Here is a 20,479-nt window from a genome sequence, read left to right as displayed (position 1 = left end):
GCGCGATTTCCCGTGCTCCTGGGGATCTTTTTAGCGATGACTGAGGTTCTCTGCGAGCGACTTTCACACGTGGGCTTCCTGCAGTCGCAGCCGTCTACCCGTCTAATTATATCTTACTTTGTTTGAGTACAACGCACCTTTTGACACACGGCCGCCACCTCTTCTCTTTCATCGCCGGCTCCCATCTCTTCGCCTCCTCCGCGTTCCGAGTTCCGCGCCCCTTGGATCTCCGCCAAATCGAACGATCGCTCGTTAAGACGACCACAAATTAGGCGAATCTGTCTTCGGAGTGTCGATTGGTCGCGAATTGGTTTTATAGTAGTATTGTTATGATGGGCTAGATTAAATGTAGTGAAGTATATAAACTACGCGTGAACAAATCAGTTAACTAACCAGGGACCTACCCTTTTAGGGAACAGACTCTCTAAAGATTAAGTTCATATATTGAACAATGTTAGTAAATTGTATGAGACTCATACTGTTTAATTTCAATAATGAATATTAGCTTGAAAGAGTTATAAGTTTTATTTAGTTTAACTCTCCGGACCTGTAGTATATCATAGGTATGTCCCCGTAAGAAATGTCAACGTCGACTGCTTTCGACGATCAACAGCTGTTAGAAAATCTCGCGGTCTGTTGGTCAGCGGCGTAGGACATCGTAAAACGTAATCCTGCACGACCCGCTTTCTCCCCGGTTTGGTTCGCGGTTGAAAAAAAAAGAGCGGCGCGCCGTGACCCACTACCCTCGTGACTCAGTTCCCTACCCCTGCGGAAAAAAAACGCGGATGATGAGTCGCGGGCGGCGGAGGGCAACGGGCGGGAGAATGACGGAGGGATCGAAGTATTTAACGAGGTCCGGCGCACGAACGCGAGGAATAAAATGAGCAGCTAATCGATAGCAGTTCATTGAGTTTCGGGCGTGCACGCGCGTCACGCCTCCCCTCCGAGCGGATCAGCCCCCTCCCCTATCGGCGACCCTTCAATCGCCCTCTTCGTCAGCCCCCCGTGCCCGGCGAGCGGCGCACGTTCACGATGTGCTCGCGTTCCTCGTGCGAGCAACTGACGCCGCTGTGCCGAAGGGTGGGAAGGTCACGTGGCTTATCTTCGTATTTCGTGCGACAACGTGTGCGCATCTTACGTGCGCGTCAGTCGCCACGGCGACTCCGGCCGAGCGCGTTCGTGCTTTTTTCTATTGGGTTATTTTTTACTTACGGAGACTTCTGGTTTTTTCATTTTTGTACCGCTATAGCGGTCTTTTAGTAAATTAAAAATTTTGATAATTACGGCCAAAGTGGGCCATGTGCGTTTTGTCAGGGATTTCCAGGTCGCAAGGGAAGGGTTTTGAGGTCAAAAGGGTAATGAATAGTCAAGGGCCGACGCTGGTGTCCTTGCGGATAATGTTTTGTGGAGAAGGCATTTTTAAGACTGTGCACCTGGAAGACTGTGGACCTCTTGTTTTTTAAGTTCTATCGGTCAATTTTTCCTGATTTCTTACATTACAGGCATTTTTGGATTTTTTATTTGAAAACTTCCCTTTTCACTACACTGTCGAGGGTAGACTCGCGAGACATCCTACATTGAGGAGATACTTTCAGTCCATATACTTTGGATTCTTCTTTTATTTGTAGAAGAGGTAGATACACTATAGGTTTTGGGATCTAGTGATGGATATCTGTTGTCGAAGCTCAAATTCATAAGAACCCTAGCTTCTTTCATTCATTTTTGGTCATTTTTGATATGTAGAATTGACTAGAACCACATTAGCTGCATAGTTTATTGTTGACAATAGCTGACCACAATTGACACCATCATTGTCACATCCACGACATTTGTGGTCAATTTTAGATTCTTTCAAACATATTTAACCAATTGTAATGACTTAATAATCTCTTCATCTCATTCTTATTCTACCTATATATTTACAGTAAGTTCTCCAAATTCAAATTCACCTCAGGCACCTGGCAGACCAAGCAGTTCTATTCAATATAATAGTTAATTTAGTTTAATTTATTTAGCTCCTTCAGTTTCAGTTGATTTAGTCTTAGGTGATTTAGTTCAGTTTCTTCAGTTGATCTAGTTTAGCTTTATCATTCAGTCCTGGTTGATTTACCTCTGCTTCATTTAATTTTAGTTGACGTTTAGCTTCTTTAGTCTTAGCTGATCTAGTTCACTTTCTTCATTTAGTTTTATGTTGATGTTATCATTTAGCTTCCTTAGTTTTAGATGATTTAATTTAGCTTCCTCTATTTTTGTTGATTTAGTTCAGCTTCTTCATTCAATTTCAGTTTAACTTCCTTTTTAGTTAATCTAGTACAGCCTTCATTTAGTTCTAGCTAATCTACTTCAGTTTTTTCATGTAGTTTTAGCTGATTTGATTCAGAATCATTAATCTTAGGTAATGTAGTTTAGCTTCTTCATTTTATTTTATTTAATTTATTCAGTTTCTTCATTCACTTTTAGTCGATGTTTAACATCTTCATTTTGGTTGATCAAGTTTAGTTTCTTTAGTTAGTTCCAGCTGATCCAATTCATTTTTTCCCATTCAGACTTAGCTGATTTAATTTAGCTTCAACCTTAGGTAATGTAGTTTAGCTTCATTCTGTTCTACTTGATTTAGTTCAGCTTCATTTACTTTCAGTCGATGTTGTTTAGTTTTAGTTGACTTAGTTTAGCTTCTTTAGCTCAACTTTATCCTCTTTTCACCCGTAACTTCCTTTATTTGATTTATTTTTATCAACTTCACTTTCAATTTCAAAGTACCGTAAGTTAACAGATTATCCAAACAGGGGCTATATTTTAGATCCAACTGGTTTTTCTCGATCGAAGAAGGAAGCCCGTTGTCGAGCGAATTCGCAGCTGTTTCAGAAGTCCGCCTCGAAGGACGGGATGGCCTGCTAAAACTGTTGGAACACCTGCGAAGTATTAGCATAGCCTGACTTATTAACAAGGCTAAGTAGAAGATCCAGTTGAAAGTTTCTAGCAGAGGGACTTCGTAGCCGTTTCTTGGCCTTAAGTCATTGACGAGACACCGGCCGTTAGCAATGGAACCAGAACACCGTAACGAAGTCCCACACATTCCTGGTTTAACGAACCGTCCGTCGTTCAAGGTCTTCTTCATCAATCGCTCATCTCCTCGAGGTTGACGCGAACTCCTCAAATCGTGAGAGAACACGAGATGGTCTTAATAGAAGGATTAATACGTTGTTTCGATATGGGAGGAATTAATCACGATTACTACGGATTGTTATGTCACAATCTGAGGATATCACCCACATTATCCGTTCATTCCGAAAATGGTACAAGTAGTGGTACAAGTTTATTTTGAAGCTATTTGTAATTATTTTTATATCACTATTTAGCTTCAAATTTTACCAATGCAGTGAAAAAGTACAAATTACATAATATGTATGTTAAATCAGGTTAAGTAGTTAAATCAGGTCTACAAAATTAGCGACCCTGATTCCATATTAAGTGGTTTCTACATTCTAAAACGATTATCCAACAAAAAGCAATGATGTCCATACTTCGACGAAAAGATTGCAGATCATCGAGGAAAATCCACAAGTAACCACTTTATAATGTCCACCTTTGCTCCATAAGCATTACCACATTTCTCTCGAACTTTCTATAATTCATTACTCCGTTTCAAAATCTAAATATAATTATAGGATTATAGTTTTATATAACGGTATTCGTTGATTTTCTCCGGGCATTAATCGCGTCGAAAGTCGTTCTCTCTCACGAATCAAGCAACTTAAATTCTCTGCCATTTTCTGTGCCCTTCTTGGCCACGACTATGGTCGGCAGTTTCGAATGACTCCATTCCTATCTAACGTTCCCATCACCGAGATAAACTCCTATAAAATCTCGCTGCCGTTTTAAAGGCTTGCACAGGAGTACGGAGCCAATATCGTTCTTCATCACGATGTACAGTGCGGTTCACAAACGACGCATTCGTGACGCACGCATGTTGCACTCACGACGCACTCATGACACACTAATGACGCACTTTTGTTGCACTCACGACACATTAGTAACACACTAATGATGTACTCGTGACGCACTTACAGTGCAATCATGACGCACTTATGGTATACTGATGACGCACTCATGTATTCGTGAGGCACTTATGACGCACTCATGTACTCGTGACGCACTTACGACGCATTCGTGACGCACTCATGACGCACTCGTACTTCAGCCATGATCAATTTTACTTGAATTTTTAATACACTTCAGTTTGGAGTTCAAGTCCCATTATAATGTGCATAGTCAACGATTGCATAATACCAAATTGACATGACATTTCAACTTTCTTTGTCTGTTTTAATATTGCAGCTGTGATTGGTTAGTTCTGGCTGACGCGCCTGACAAATAAATTATAGTGCAAAGGCTTAAATATACAGGCTGATTCACGTGACTGAGTAAACTTTGTTACCAGTACTGATATAGGAAGACGTTAAAGGAGAAAGATGGTCCAAAAAGTATTATAGTACTATGCAGAGCGTCTCACAAACTATGTTCGCTTAAATACTTCGCTTATTTCAAACAACACCGGTACAGTTGTAGTTCAAGACTATGTAATATAAACGGTCTTGGAGGCGTACATGTCACCTTTATTTCCAAATGTTCAATTTTTACGGTCGATTTCGATGGATTTACGTATTCGTATGAAAGTGCCGAGGTGCGTTTGTCCTCAAACTTAACGTTGCTGAGATATTTGAGTTTTTTCGTGAAGCGTGTTCGAAATGTCGGCGGCTGTGCGTCGCAATCTCGAATGCGTTCCTTGATGAAAGTAATAGACTGAAAATAGCAAAATATCTCGACGATAAGCTTCAGGACAAATGCACCTTACCTTAAGTTTTTTAAATACAAGTTCTGTAACACTTTCTCATGCTTTTGGAAATGATGATAATTTTTGAAATGATATTCAAGCGGACAGAGTTTGTGAGACACGCTGTATAACACGCTTTCCAGACGGTGCTCGATGTGGGACGCGATATCCTGTCATCCCTTGGCTATTCTCGATCATCTGTTAAAGAAAACATATACGACACCATTTTTCATTTCTTACACTGTATTCACAGTAATGCGTTTTTCTTTATCCGCCTTGGTAAATGGACAATCTTTTTCTTTCTTGTTCTCGCTTGTCTTTTATTCGTACATTTCATAAAATTTAATTTACCGTGATTATAGTGGTTATAATAATTATAGTGATTCTACATACTTTTTATTTATAAATGTTGAAATTTGCAAGAACAATTTTTTATTATCACATGGAAAAATTTATTTATTATTCTAACCAAACAATTTTTAATTTAATATGGCAAAATTTACTTATTATTTTAATTGAACAAGTGTCAGTTACAACATGACACTGTTCATTTAATACTATTTAAACCGAACAATTCTTTTATTACAACATGACAAAATTTATTTAGTATTATTTTAACCTAACTTTCAACTAACAAGTACAACAAAATTTATTTCTCCATAAGAACATAAATTATCTCCATAAACTCAACATCACAGATGATCGAACATCACCAAGATTTAAGGGTCGTACTAAACCTGCATGCTCTTTGGGAACCGCTGCCCTACGTTTAAAAAGAAACGAACGTGAAAACATCGGTTTGAAAAGCACGGGGCGTAAGAGGCGTCTTGAAGGTTTCGTGAAACGAGCAAAAACAAGGCCAGACGCTGACGCTTGAACCAGTAAAAGTTTAAGCCTTCGTCGTAATTCCACGTGCCGTTATAGCGCCGCGACGCTGATCGTCCCGCGAAAACTACCCCCGCGATATCGCGTCGTTTACGCGCCGGTCTGGCGAGAAGAGGTGCTTCAGAGACCTGTAACGAGTCAGCTTCACAATGGCTTCAAAGGGAAACGACGATAGCCTGCACGCGTCCCGACTAAATGCCGCCATTTTTCATGCAGTCCACGGACTCTTCTCGTCAAGAGAAGGTTTTACACCTTGTTTGATATTGTTTCTTGGTTTTCGGCTTGGAGTGGAGAGATCAAGGAGACCCTTGAAGAAATTAGCCTCAGATAAATTATGAAAGTATGGCTAGCACAGTTATTCTTTCACCCTTTACATTTTATTTGACAAAGTTAACCACTTGCAAGTTTAAATGAGAGCTCGTGTTCCAAAACTCACATATTTCGATGTTCCTAAATTTCTAACTTTTCATATTCGTACGTCATCAAATCCGGTCTCGAAATCCTAGATTTCCATACACATAGGTTTCCATATAGACCCACAAGGTTCCGGAATTCCTAAATTTTCATATCCGTGGATCTGTAAATCCCAGGGTCCCCAAATTGCTACGTTTCCACGTTCATATACCTCCCTCCCACCCAAAAGGATCTTGAGCTTACCATATTCCCTAAGAATACTTGTCCTTGACTATACTCGTACACTAATAGATTAACGTTTCAATTTACGAGCGCGCTATATCGGTTGCCGAAGAGAATTGCCAGTTCCCAACCGGTGAAACGCGGAATAGCAAAGGAAAGTTTGAGGGGTCCCTGTTGTCCCAGGCAATTTGGCGCCCGCATGGGCAAACGTATTAGCCGGTTGATTGGTATTCCAAAGATCCACGGTGTGGGAGAGTCGAGGTACTTTCCTTTCCCCGCTTCACGAGCCATAGGATCTTCATCACGGTGCCTGTTATGAATAAGCTCTTAATTCCTTGTAGGGTTCTTGACTCCCACTTCTGACGTCTCTTTCCGCCCGCTCCCCGATCCGACTCACGGTTCTCTCCGTCGTTCCCGGTCTTCCTCTAACCCCTCGACCCAGGCCGTTCAACGACCCCCACCCCATCTTCTACCGCCACTTTCTTGGCTTCCCTCCTCGCCGAGGAAAGCCGATGTGGCCTGTATCCGCGCAGATGTGCGAGGTACACAACAACTGCCAGATAAGCATGAGTCCCGGGGACACGTGGAATCTTCATGGAGTCTTAAATCCCCGAGCCATAAGCAGATCCGACGATAGCCTGGGCGGTTAGCTACCTCTGGCCGGTTAGCTCGATAAATTAATTCTGCGCTAGTCGTCTAGTTTCGAATACCTGGGACTTGCATCACAGTCTCAGCGAATGACACTTTACGTAACACCGAACCTTTGTTCGATAAGCTCCACATTCCACATTCGAAGAGGGACGTGCGAAAAATCGATATCACCTGGGACTTATGGAACCTATATTTGTGAGACCCCTAGATGGAGCGTAATTCAGCTTGGAATCTTGAGGTTATCTTATCGTCGCAGCGCCCATCTTAGCTTTTGACACAGAGCCGTTGTGCGTGCACGTGAACTCGTCCCTCGCTCGGTTGGACGCCGTGTCCTCCCTCGAGCGGGCAAAGCGGAGCGTGTATCGACCTCGGTGATGCCCGTAGGTGTGGGTTCGGTCGGTCGGTTTGCTCACGCTTGCCAGCCTGGCGACTACCAGTCGCCTCTTCTCTTTTTCTCTCCCCCCCGGCGTGTCTTTCTCTTGGCTGAGCCCTTGAAAAAATCCCCCAATGCCAGGGGAAATGGGGGCAGGAGTGGTCCTGCAGAGAGGTAGGGGACGATTCTAGCCGGGAGAGGACGACGTAAGAGGAAAGAGAGTTTACAGGCGCTCCCCCACCGCGTTGCTTCTTCATCATCTTCCTCTTCTTCTTGCACGCTTTGGCCCGTTCTTTCTCGCTGGACTCCTCTTTATCTTTCTCGTTGCCGACCCGTCTCCGCTCGTATTCCATTTAGCAGGGGCGCCGTTGGAACCGACGGACCATCATAGAATACCTTATAGCGAGCTGCCAGTGCTGCGGGAGAAATAAAAAGGAACTCTCCCACTCTTGACATGCCAAAATAAAACGGTTGGGCCTTCTCTTTATATAGGGTGTCCGGTTATAAACTTTGGTTAGTTGGGTATTTGAGGTTTTGGAATTGGTGGGACTCTTTAGTATTTTATTTGAGGTGATTCATTGTGGGATTGGACTTACAAACAAACTAAACTTACGAACATGTCAGATTAAGCAAACCTAAGCTTTGGAAGATTTATGAAAAACCTTGAGAGAATTTAGAGACAGGTAGCAAGAGCTTAACTATGGGAAATACTTGCAGTTGGCAATATACTGGGTGGACTGAACATTTTTCCCTTTCATATGATCCCTATTATGACAAGCTACCTGATATTTTTGGGCAAAATTAATATGTGGAGGAACATGTTATTTATTCTTGAGTGAAGATGTGGATGAACATGTTATTTATACTTGACTAAACATGTGGATGAACATGTCATTTATACTTGACTAAACATGTGGATGAACATGTCATTAACTCTTGAATAAATATGTGGACTAACATGTCATTAACTTACAAAGTGACACGTGAACATGTCGTTGACTCCTTGAATGACACGTATGTGAACATATCCTTGATCCATAAGATGACATATGTATGAACATCATATTAACTCATCAAGAGACATGTAGATCGACACGTTCTTGTCTCCTCACGTAACTCATATATGAACATATCATTGACCCATAAGATGACATGTGTGTGAACATGTCACAACATGTGTGTGAATATGTGAACATTAACTCCTCAAAATGCATGTGGATAAACATGTCCTTTCCTCCTCACGTAACTCATATGTGAACATACTCGAAAAATGACATATGTCTGAACATCAACCTCCAAACATTGGACTCTGCACATATGAATATATCCTTGACTCCCATATATCCTTGAGTCACATACAAAAATGTCGCACAAGAATGTTTACCCGAGACACCCAGTATATATATCCCGTCCCTTTCTACACGGTAGTCTTTGTCCAAGTTTCTTTTAGCTTTTGGCGAAGCAAAGAGTTGATAAAAGAAGCTGCTTGAGGTAGGGCCAGGTAACGGAGGAACAGGGACAGCGGGTCTTTATTAGACACTGAGAAACCGATTCCCCTCGAGGGCAATTAACGAAGTACAAAACGAAGGTACCTCTCGATTTATGGATTGGACGTTGGAGAGCCGATCGAGTCCCGCGCACATTGTGCTCCCTGTCCAGCTAAAGTGTCCCCGATGGCTCAATCTTGACGACCCGCCCCGAAACTACCACCGATCGATTATCGAAGACACGGCTGGGCAAACCTGATCGAGGGCTGTTCATCATCCGAGCATGGCGGATGCGTTGTCGCTTTGAGATGTGCCTGATGTTTCCTCTTCAGATAACCTTGATTGACTGTCTTATTGCGCTGTGTGCCTCGACTTGATCATTAACGTTCAAATTAATACTTGAACTATTTGAACTAAAGCTAGGATCGTTATGTTGTTAGGACTGATTTTAGGACTAATTAGAAGATAGGAATAGAAGATTACAAAATAGATAGAATTTATTTAGGGTGAATGTGATAAGGCAGGTGAAGGAGGTTCCTAGGTGGACTTTCAGAGGTATTCGAGGATTTTAGAGGCAGTTTGAGGATTTGGGGATTTATGTAGAGTTGGGATTTGCAATTTGGGGACTTCTGTAGGTGGACTGCGAGTAGGGGGTCTAGGGACCTGAGGAGCAAGAAATTGATCACATAGGAATTTAGGTGTATAGAAATTTGGGGGTGTAGAGATTTTGTGCTTTAGCAAATTGTGGATCTAGGAGATTGTGGAGCTAGGAATTTATGTACCTATGAATTTCTGGACCTAGGAGTTTGTGGACCTAGGAGTTTGTGGACCTAGAAATTTCTGGACCTAGGAGTTTGTGGACCTAGGAATTTGTGGACCTAGCCATTTCTGGACCCAGGAGATTGTGGATCTAGGAATTTCTGCACCTAGGAGTTTGTGGACTTAGGAGTGATCAGAAATTTCGAGACCTAAGGATTTGTGAGTATAGAAAACTAAAAGTCCTAACTTAAGCAACCCAGAAATTTTGCAAACTTAAAAACCCGAAACCCAAAACTTTCAAAACCTGTAAAAGTAATAATTGTCCAAATCCACACACATCCAAAAGAAGTCCTTGCATCAACCGATAAATATTGACAACCTTAATTGTATAATACTCTCTACACTCATTCTGACCTCCATTATCGTATTCCCGATCCACATAGCGATTTATGGCCGTGTTGCGCGACCGTTTGTCCCGTTATCTCTTACCGGGGCGCAGAAAGAAAGAAAGAAAGAAGCAAAGGGCAAAGAGCTGATAACCAACAGGGCCACGTGAGCAGAGTTTGACCTCCGTCAAGCGTTCGCTTTTTTCTTTCCGGCTCGTTTCGACGCAGACGATATCAGCGAGGACGAGTTGTTCGCGATCTCTTACTTTCCGAGGTCTCTCCGTGTCACCGCCCCTCTTGTTTGGTCAACCGGCTCAAGGACAGGCTGGTCTTCTTGTCAAGCATACCGGCAACACGTGGCCACGCTCTGAAAATGGGCGTCCCGGTGTCTCGCGCGGTCAACTTTCGAGATTTCTTCATCCAGCCGGCTGATAGAGCGGTAATGGGCATGGTTGCGGGGGCACGGTGTGCACGCGAGGGTACTTGTGGGCAGGCTTGATTTCAAAAGGAAATACGTGTATGTGCGTGCTGTGTAAAATTCACTGAAGCTTATGGAGCTTGTAGTCTACGTATTAAAATATTATATACTGAATAATACAAAAAATTGTATTAAAATACTAAAAATAATTTTGATGTATAAAAATATAGGAAAGATCAAATGTATGGCAATATAATCATATGTGTAAAAATTGAAATATATGTAGATCTGTGTTAAATACAAATCTATAAATCGCTAGATTTTTATTATGTACAAATCTAGAAATCCCTAGATTTCTATGAAATATACAGCCAGAAGTCCCTAGATTTTTATTATTTATATAGCCAAAAATTTCTAGATTTTTATTATGTGCAAATGTAAAAATCCCTAGATTTCTATTAACTATACAGCCAGAAATCCCTAGCTTTCTATTATTTATACAGCCAGAAATTCCTAGATTTCTATTATCCAGGGAATTTCTAATTTCTATTATTCTATTAAGGCCCTAGATTTCTACTTTCCATAGATCCATAAATCCCTAGATTACTGTTACATAGAGGCACCTCAAAAGTTCCATAATCCCCAAAATCCCAGACCCACAAAATTTGTAAATTTATATTTCTCTATATCCTTGAATTTCATGCCTAAATCCCCAAGTAGCTATATCTCAAAATACCTAAATTATTAAATCTAAAATTCCTATATTCCTACATCCCTAAATTCCAAGTTAGCCAAATTCCTAGATCCCTAAATTTCAAAATTCCCATATTCCTAAATCCCCAAATACTAAAATCCCCAAATCCAAAATTCCTATATTCCTAGATCCCCGAATCTCAATTTTGCCAAATCCCTAAGCTCCTAAATTTCAAAATTCCCATATTCCTAAATCTCCAAATTCCTACACCCCTAAATCTAAAATTCCTAAATTCCTAGATCCCCAAATCCCAAGTTTGCCAAATTCTTAAGTCCCCAAATTTCCACACCGTTAATCTTAAAATCCAAAGTCAAACGTCCCACCCAAAATTCTACACAACCCTCAACCGTTCACTGAAAGCAGGAAAAGATGAGAGGCACAAACGCAGCCGAAAGTAAGTTAACTTGGTACACAAAGAGACTGTAGATCAGAGCAAAGAAGCAATTACCACGAAGAGTAAACCGAAATGAAAAAGCAAAAAAGGTCGGGAGTAAGCCAAAGAACGTCCACAAAGCATCGCAAAACCGCGGCAAAGTAACGGGATTTGGTATCACAAAAGATATTCGAGGCGGATAAAACGACGTGTGCCCGGGCTAGAGGCAACCCCTTTTCAGCTGCGCCGAGGACCTCGAAAATCCGTCCTGGCCATCGAGGAAGCTTCTCTGTGCTCGACACAAGAGTCGAGGGGGCCCCTCGAGCTGAAACTCGCATGCGAAAGAAGCCAAGCCAAGGGAATATTATACTTGGCGATGACGCGAATGCTACGTCTCGCCTCCACGGCCAAGAAGAGGACGCTGAAGAGACACGACGGGAAAGAGAGAGAGAACAGAGAAACATGGTAGCTTCGCGGAGAGAAAATGAGAGAGCAGCAGCGAGTGAAGAGGGGAGGAGAGCAGGCGGAGGGACAGAGCTGGGTGCTCGAGGATGAAGGAGAAAGAGAATAAGAGGTCCAGAGAGCGGAATGGGAAGACTGATGAGACTAATAGGGTGACAGGGAAATCACAGGCCAAAGGTAAGGAAGGAGACGCAGGAATTGAGGTACTAGACTCGAATGGAAAGGAGAACGGGCAAATAAAATGTAGAGCTCGAGATACGTGGGATTGCGAGCACAGGGGATTTCGAGAATATGGGATTGGGGTTAGGTGACTTGGGGAATGTGGATTTGGGAGTGTGAGTTTGGGAAATTGGGTGATTTGGAGGATGTGAGTTAGGGAGAGTATGTGGTTTGGGAGATGTTGGAGGATATGAGTTAGGAGGATTGTGTGATTTGGAGGATATGTGATTTGAAGGATGTGAATTAGGGAGTTTGTGTGATTTGGAGGATGTGAGTGAGGGAGACTGTGTGATTTGGAGAATATGTGATTTGAAGGATGTGAGTTAAGGAGAGTGTGTGATTTGGGGGATGTGTGATATGGAGGATGTGTGACATGGAGGATGTGTAACTTTGAAGGATGTGAGGGGGATGTGTGATTTTGAAGGATGTAAATTAGGGAGTTTGTGTGATTTGGAGGATGTATGATTTGAACGATGTGAGTTAAGGAAAGTGTGCAATTTGGGGGATGTGTGGTTTGAAGGATGTTAGTTAGGGGAGACGTGTGATTTTGAAGATGTGAGTTAGGGAGGTTGTGTGACTTGGAGGATGTGTAACTTTGAATGGTTAAGTGATATGGAGAATATGTGAGTTTAGGAGATTACGTGATTTGGAGAATGTGTGATCTAGCCAGGTTAGCTAATAAGGAAAATATGTGAGTTGGTGAGGTTATGTGATTTGTAGCATGTGTGATCTGGTCAGGTAATGAAAAGAACATATGAGCTATTGAAGTTATGTGATTTGAGAACATATGAATTGTTGAAGTTATGTGTGATCTGGTCAGACTAGGTGATGTGTGAAACATAGTTGATTCAATATGGAGTTGACGAAGTTGTGATTTATACAATGTGTGATTTTGTGCTGTTACGTGATTTCATATAAAGTAACATGTCATGAAACTTACATTAAAATTTCATACTACCCCAAAATATTAACTTGTCAAGTTGATTAAAATATTAAGTCAACGCACACAAGACTTTCGTGCCAAAGCCAGTATCAGAATCTTGTAGCAGTTTATGAGTCATTAAATATATTTAATCTTCAAAGTGTTAAAATTCTGAAAGTAATCTCGCCGCACGCGAAATTCGAGCAAAAATAATCAGGCTCATTTAATTCTCCCACAAATTAAGCCTGATGCATCGATACGGGTCCCAGATGCGCGATTACGCCCAGTATCGTACGTTCCCATACTAATTCGTAACCAGACGTATAATATTCTTATTAAACGCATCCGTGTGCAAAACCTAATCGTGCCACGTTAATTGACACTGTCGAGAAATGGTTACTATCAAGAAGATGGACACTAATCTGATATTGCGTTCTCTCATCGACTGTTTTCTTTGGTTTTAGTCAGTCTTTTAATAGTAGAAGGTAATAAGAAGTGACTGACAGAAGCTACTTCTAGAGAGACGGAATAACTTATATGACAATTTATATGATCAAATATGGGGTTTCGACGTATTTTAAAAATAAGTATAACAAGAGGTGTCACTCTGACAAAAAATTACATCTAGAGAGAGACGGAATAATACAAACAATTTAAGTTACCATGCCAAATACGAGCTGGTATTTCAACATATTCCGAAAAATGTACACAGTGTGCATGGCGTTCAACAAACAATGCTTCATACCCGCACTCTTATGTCATTTATTTGTAACTTACAAGAAATACTTTGTTATTCATTTGTAATTTGTAACAAATACAGGCAAATATTTTGTCCTTCCTGTAACACGTTCGCCAGTATTTGTAATGAATATCTCGTCATTTCCCTGTAACACGTTCGTCCGTATTTTCTTGTAATAAATAGGTCGTCGTTTCTTTATAAGTTATTCGTAATAATCGTTTCCGTGATATATATTCTTAAAATATATTTTGTAGAGTAATCATTTTAGTATATTCCTTTCTTTCCAGCTTTTCAATCTTGTAAAATTGATGCAAATACTTTGGAAGGCAATATTAGTGACATACAGAAAATTGGCATTTATTATTAGAGGTTGAAATTCGTTCGATTTGAATTTCCCGCTGTAGAAGCAATATGGAGACTCGCACTTGACTAAACCGGCGTATAACTTGATACAAAATGAAAAATATAACGAACAAATAAATATGGAGAAAATTGACATTTCAAATTATTAGTTGAAATTCGTTCGATTTGAATTTCCCGCGTCTATAGAAGCAATATGAAGTCTCTTGCACGCTTTGACTAAACTAGCATATAATGTAGACTTGATACAAAATTAAAAATATAGCAAAAGAATAGATATAGAGAAAATTGATATTTCTAATTATTAGAGGTTGAAATTCGTTCGATTTGAATTTCCCGCGTCTATAGAAGCAATATGGCCTCTCCTACACCATTTGACTAAACTTAACACATAATGCACACTCGAAACAAACTTAGAAATATAGTAATTAGATAATTAAATGAAATATGAATTAGTAGCATATTATCACATTTTCTTTGTGAAATTTTATAAGTAAAAATAAAATATAATTGTTATTTGACTGATTTGATCATCTTAACACGAACGAGATCGTGATTAGAGCAAAATGGTCGAAGGGTTTCATACCCCAAGAAATATGATCGTGGTATTATAAACAGTAAAAATAGTTAGCTGAAAGGTTGCCGACTTTGAGAAGGATAATTGAAAAATTATGCTATTACGTAGGCGCTGAATAACGTTGAAGACGTATGCACTTTGAGTCGGAAGATGAAGAGCTGTGAGTATCAAGTGGTGAAAGTGAAGAGTTAGTATATTATAACTGAAGATATACTGGTGAAATCAGCGGGATACGAATGTACTGTTAAGGTGTAAATTTTGACAAAAATTCTGATAGTTACTTCATTGAAGGTCTTATATGATAAATTTGTCAGATACGATTTTTATTTAAATTTGGTTCTTTATTTTTCTATATATAAAAATTTGAGAACAGTTTCCAAATTTTGCAGACTTCATATTTTAATACTTTGTTAATTTTATATTTTTAAATTTGAAAAATAATTTCTTCTAAAATATCACACCATTTTATATTACACCATAAAAAGACAGAAAAAATTTCTATCTAACACAAAATTTTTTCGCACATTTTTCACACTACTCCTTGATTAAAATTTTTACTCATTTTAATAAACTTCCACGAAACGTGAAAATAGCAAATTTATTTACGAAACTAATGAAAATATACGTTGTGTGTTTAAAAACGTGTACTGTACTTTGTACAACCAATTTGCTATATGTATAAAAAAGTTGTAGCAGAAACAGGAAGTGCATGATTGACCGTAAAGCGTGTGCGATAAAAACGACGGAGATCATCGAAATAAAAGTTGAGGCAATCGAAGTCAAGGATCTTACAACGATTCGCAGTTAAGAGGATCTAAATGATCAGCATTAATCGGTTTATCGCGTGTGTTTCAACGTTTCTCTGTCATTTGGACTTCTCGTTAACGTCATCATCATCGAATCGATCCTGCATGCTTCCATACACTTGTGTGCGTGGGTGTCGTGAAAGGAAATTGAGAGAAACAAAATTAAATACACACTTTGTCTTTTATTACTGTTAATACTCTGATGTTTTTAATTATATGAGATGAGTTGAAAATTTTAATGAGCTTTGCAGAGAAATATTTTAGAATTTTAATAATTGATCGATAATTTGTTTTAAATAATTATGTTATGTTTACTTTTTAGTGGCTGTGTCATAGTTATTTTATTTACATATGGATGCAATCATCAAATTATAAATATGTAATGTATTAATATTTAATTTGGATCATGTACAGATATATTGTACACATATGTATATGTATATAAATATATGTATATATATGCACTACATCCATAACAAAGATATTAAATATCGAATACAACATGAATATGTTTAAATATGAATGAACTGCTGAGATCAGGAGGGTGAAAAAGGATAAAAAGTATTAAAATTTTATTAAGACCGTGTACACATATGTATACACATATGAACACATGCACTGCACCCTTAACAAAGATATTAAATATAGAACGAAATATCAATATGTTTAAATATGAATGAACTGCTAAAATGAAGAGGGTAAAAAGTAGTTGAGATGAGGAAGAAAAGTGCATACTCCCTGCTCGTGGTGCGAGACGCGACTGAAGAGAACGAATCGAACGCGTGTACGCGGCAGAACCGAATAGAGTAGGGCGCGTGCTCGAAACGAGGCTCTATTCTCTCTTCCTCTTTTTCGTTCGTTCGTTCTTCGGCTTCTCATCCCTCCTGATTGAACGCCACGAAAACGCAAACAGGTGATACGAGTCCTCCGCACGAACACATGCGTTCTGATGAAGTACGCTTTCAAAATACGTTCGTACGTGATTGCGTTGGTTGCATATGCACAGTTTTTGTAATGTACGTTTTTATATCATTATGTACTAGTGTAATGTACGTTTTTATATTATAATAATGTTGAATAATATAAGCAATGCATATGAAATACAGTGAATAATGTGGTCAGAGCCTTTTGAAAGCTTTCGCTAGGGTGCTCTCAGCCTCTCAGATATTAGTGACGTTTCGGCACTTTTGACAATGTTTCTGGGGGTTTTGGATCATTCTAAAAAAGTTTGATCCCTTGATAAAAAGTCGTATCTCTCATGGTTTAAACGATACGTATATAGGCAGGGTGGGTCATATAGTATTTTGACTCGCGTTCGCTGGGGGCCACTCAGACCCCATTAGCTACTTTTGACAATTTCTCTAGGGGTTTTGGCCCATTCTAAGAAAGTTTGATCCCTTGATAAAAAGTCGTATCTCTCATGGATTAAACGATACGTATATAGGCAGGGTGGGTCATATAGTATTTTGACTCGCGTTCGCTGGGGGTCACTCAGACCCCATTAGCTACTTTTGACAATTTCTCTAGGGGTTTTGGCCCATTTTAAGAAAGTTTGATCCCTTGACAAAAAGTCGTATCTCTCACGGTTTAGCCTGTACGTACATAGTCATGATCAGCGATCGGAATAGGGTTTATTAGTACCTTGATAAATGAGTGTACACCGACTAATATATACAACCGTACCTCCATAAAATATGATAGACATTAAAATAAAAACACAGCAACAAAGTTTCATAGAATATAAAACGCACAGCAACATTTTGTAATATAAAATACCTAGAACCATGACCGTTCTATCGTCAAACAAAAAACGTAGTTGTCCCACTTTGAAAATAAACGACTGAAATAAAGAGGAAAAAGTGGCGACTACCAAGAAGCTCAGCGAGTAACGTCATCCAGAAACGAGCACAGATGCAGGCTGTATCGACTGTTATGTAGATAGAGCAAGAAAGAGGAATTGGACGCACGTGTGTATACACGGGAACACGGTCGCACACGCGTTGCACCCCGGGAATAATGGACGTGTTACACGGCCGAGGATTCAGAGAAACACGAACGGTCTGGATGAACGAACAACTCGACGGATGGACGGACAGACAAACGAATGGGAGACTGTTACACCCAATTGTCCCTCGTTGTGCGAGGGTCAAGTAAGGTAGCCAACCGGCCACGCTGTGCACCGTTGTTATCCGTGACTGGTGCTGGATAAACTGCAGACCGGCTCGAAAATACAGAGACAACCCGGTGGGAAAACGGCGACGTTACTTGACGATATCGTCATGCTTGTTGCCCGATATAGCGAACGTACAAGTCCGAGTCGCATGATTAGAGGCTTGAGTAATTGAACCCTTATCGGACGGTGGCACTTTGATCTCATAAATATTTTACTAATTGTAAGTTCAGGCGAAAATATGATAAATATTTTAATAATAAAGGAGTGAGAAGTACTTTTATTTGATTGGTTTTTTGGTGAGGATTGTGATAGAGTGTAGAGTGTACAGATAGAGTGGAGGCTAGTTAAGTGATCGCTAGTTAGGTGGCATATATTGAGCAAGTGTAATTGAATATGCATTTTAGTACGGTAGTGGGAATTTTTGAGTTGTGGTTCATACAGAAATTTGAAAATTGATGGTAGAGGTTTGGAAATTTGAGGATTGGGGACTTGGAAAGTTGAGAATTTTTAATTTGTAAATTTGAAAATTTGGGAATTTAGATTTGTAAGTTTAGAAGTTCTGGTACGTAGGAAGTTGCAAATTTAAAAGTTTATATGTTTATAAGGTTACAATTTTACAATTTTACAATTTTACAATTTTACAATTTTACAATTTTACAATTTTACAATTTTACAAATCTACAAATTTTCAACATTACAAATCTACAAATTTACAAAATTACAAATCTATAAATTTACAAATCTACAAATCTACAAATTTACAACTCAACAAGGTTACAAATCTACAAGTCTACAAATCTACAAGTCTACAAATCTACAAGTCTATAAATCTACAAGGTTACAAATCTACAAGTCTATACATCTACAAATCTACAAATCTGCAAATCTACAAATTTACCAGTCTACAAATTCACAAGCCTAAAAATTTACTAATTTATAACTTAACAAATTTTGACTGTTTTATTCAAAGAATAAAGTAATGTATAACACTCTAATTTTTAAACAAATGTTCAACAAAAATTCATCAAAACTAAATTAAACAACAATTCCTCCAAAATTCGTTACAAATCAACTAAATAAAAATTGTTCAAAAATTAGGTAAACAAAAATTCTTCAAAAATGACAAACAAAAATTCTCCAAAAACCACTTAAACAAAAATTCTCCAAGAATCACCCAAACAAAAATTAATTAAACAAAAGTCCATAAAAAACGATCTTGATTGTTCAAAAATCTAACAAGCTAAAACTCGTCGAAAATCAATTAAACAGAAATTCTTCAAAAATCGATCAAAAAAGCTTGTTCACTCTTTCGAAGCAATTAAACTCACTCTCCTATAAAAATAAATCTGAATAAATGCCGCTCGAACCGTTCGAATATTTCACAAAAATCAAAAATGTGAATTCTGATAGAAAACGTCTGATAGACGAATAGCTATTCCACAGTGACATGTTTGATCGTCGCCCAAAGACGTCTACAGACAGTTTCCTGTCGTCGCGAGTGGAAAGTTTTTCATGTCCATGTCCACGGTTCCCATCGTCCGTTATCACCTGTGTGCGTTTGACCAGCGATAACACGGCTGTTCGCGTCGTTTTTCCGCGGGTCGTTCGATGTTCTCCGTGGTCTCTCTGGTTGTGGACTTTCTTTTTTTGGGCCGCACACGTGTGAGGTTATCCCTGCGATGGTGACCCCGACGTCCTCTCCTACTCCTCGACTGCCATACACAAATCGTAGGCTACGACGATCATCGCGGATCCCCCTGACGCAACCTGAACGCACGCATTCGTTCCCGATGACGTCAAAGCAGCTCCTCCTTTCCTCTTCTTTTACTGTCTTCTTCTTTCGCGCCAGCACGAATGTACTCCGAAACGGCCGCGACGATCGGTATCCTTGGCCTGATGTGAAAATACTGTCGGCGAATCTGGTTATACTTTTGCAGTCAAGGAGGAATATGATTTTTAGGTATTTTGGGGGATTTGGGCGGTTTGGGTTGTGGGAATTTGGGTATTTTGGAATTTGGGGAGTTGGGAATTTGGGTATTTTCGAATTTTTATATATGGCAATTTAGATATATGGCAATTTAGATATATGGCAATTTTGATATATAGCAATTTTGATATATAGCAATTTTGATATATAGCAATTTAGATATATAGCAATTCAGCTATATGGCAATTTTGATATATAGCAATTTAGATATATAGCAATTTAGATATATGGCAATTTAGATACATGGAAATTTTGATATATGGCAATTTAGATATATGGCAATTTAAAGAAATGGCAATTTATATATTAGGAAATTTGGGAATTTGGAAATTTAGTATAACCCTAAGATTTTAGGTTGCATACTAAAGTTCATTAATTTCCCTGTATCAAGCAGTTTTGTTTGTTGATGAACATGGAGTACATTTCTCTCGAAACGCCATCCTTCGGGAAAACCATAAACCATAACTAGCCAACGGCCAACGGCCTTAGCCACGTAGAAAACAGATTCTTATTAGATTACGTGGTGGGTGACCATTTACTGTTGGCATGTAAAGAAAAATAATTGTTCGAAAGGCAACAAAAGGCCGGAAACGATTACACTTCTTTAGACAACATAGCATCTTTCCACTGAAATTGACTTCATATTCAGACTCCAAGATTCTTCCATCACCAATTCAT

The 20,479-nt window shown here is 39.4% G+C and overlaps 1 protein-coding gene across 7 annotated transcripts in view; it reads left to right on the top strand.

Annotated features, from left to right (window-relative positions):
• The window catches only part of LOC100882147 (nucleolar protein 4-like), a 126,511-nt gene that overhangs the window by 47,569 nt on the left and 58,463 nt on the right, over positions 1-20,479 (top strand). For 2 of the 7 annotated variants that reach the window (XM_012286157.2, XM_076540620.1), the window contains one exon: positions 9,669-9,844. The exons of the other annotated variants lie outside the window; for them this stretch is intronic. The gene's annotated coding sequence lies outside the window, so the exon portion shown is untranslated. The remainder of the gene's footprint in view (positions 1-9,668; positions 9,845-20,479) is intronic. 7 annotated transcript variants of the gene reach the window in all.

The sequence above is a fragment of the Megachile rotundata genome, chromosome 15 (assembly GCF_050947335.1).
Source record: "Megachile rotundata isolate GNS110a chromosome 15, iyMegRotu1, whole genome shotgun sequence".
Lineage (NCBI taxonomy): Eukaryota > Metazoa > Arthropoda > Insecta > Hymenoptera > Megachilidae > Megachile > Megachile rotundata.
Note: the sequence above shows the minus strand (reverse complement) of the source record. Positions and strands in the feature narration are given on the sequence as shown.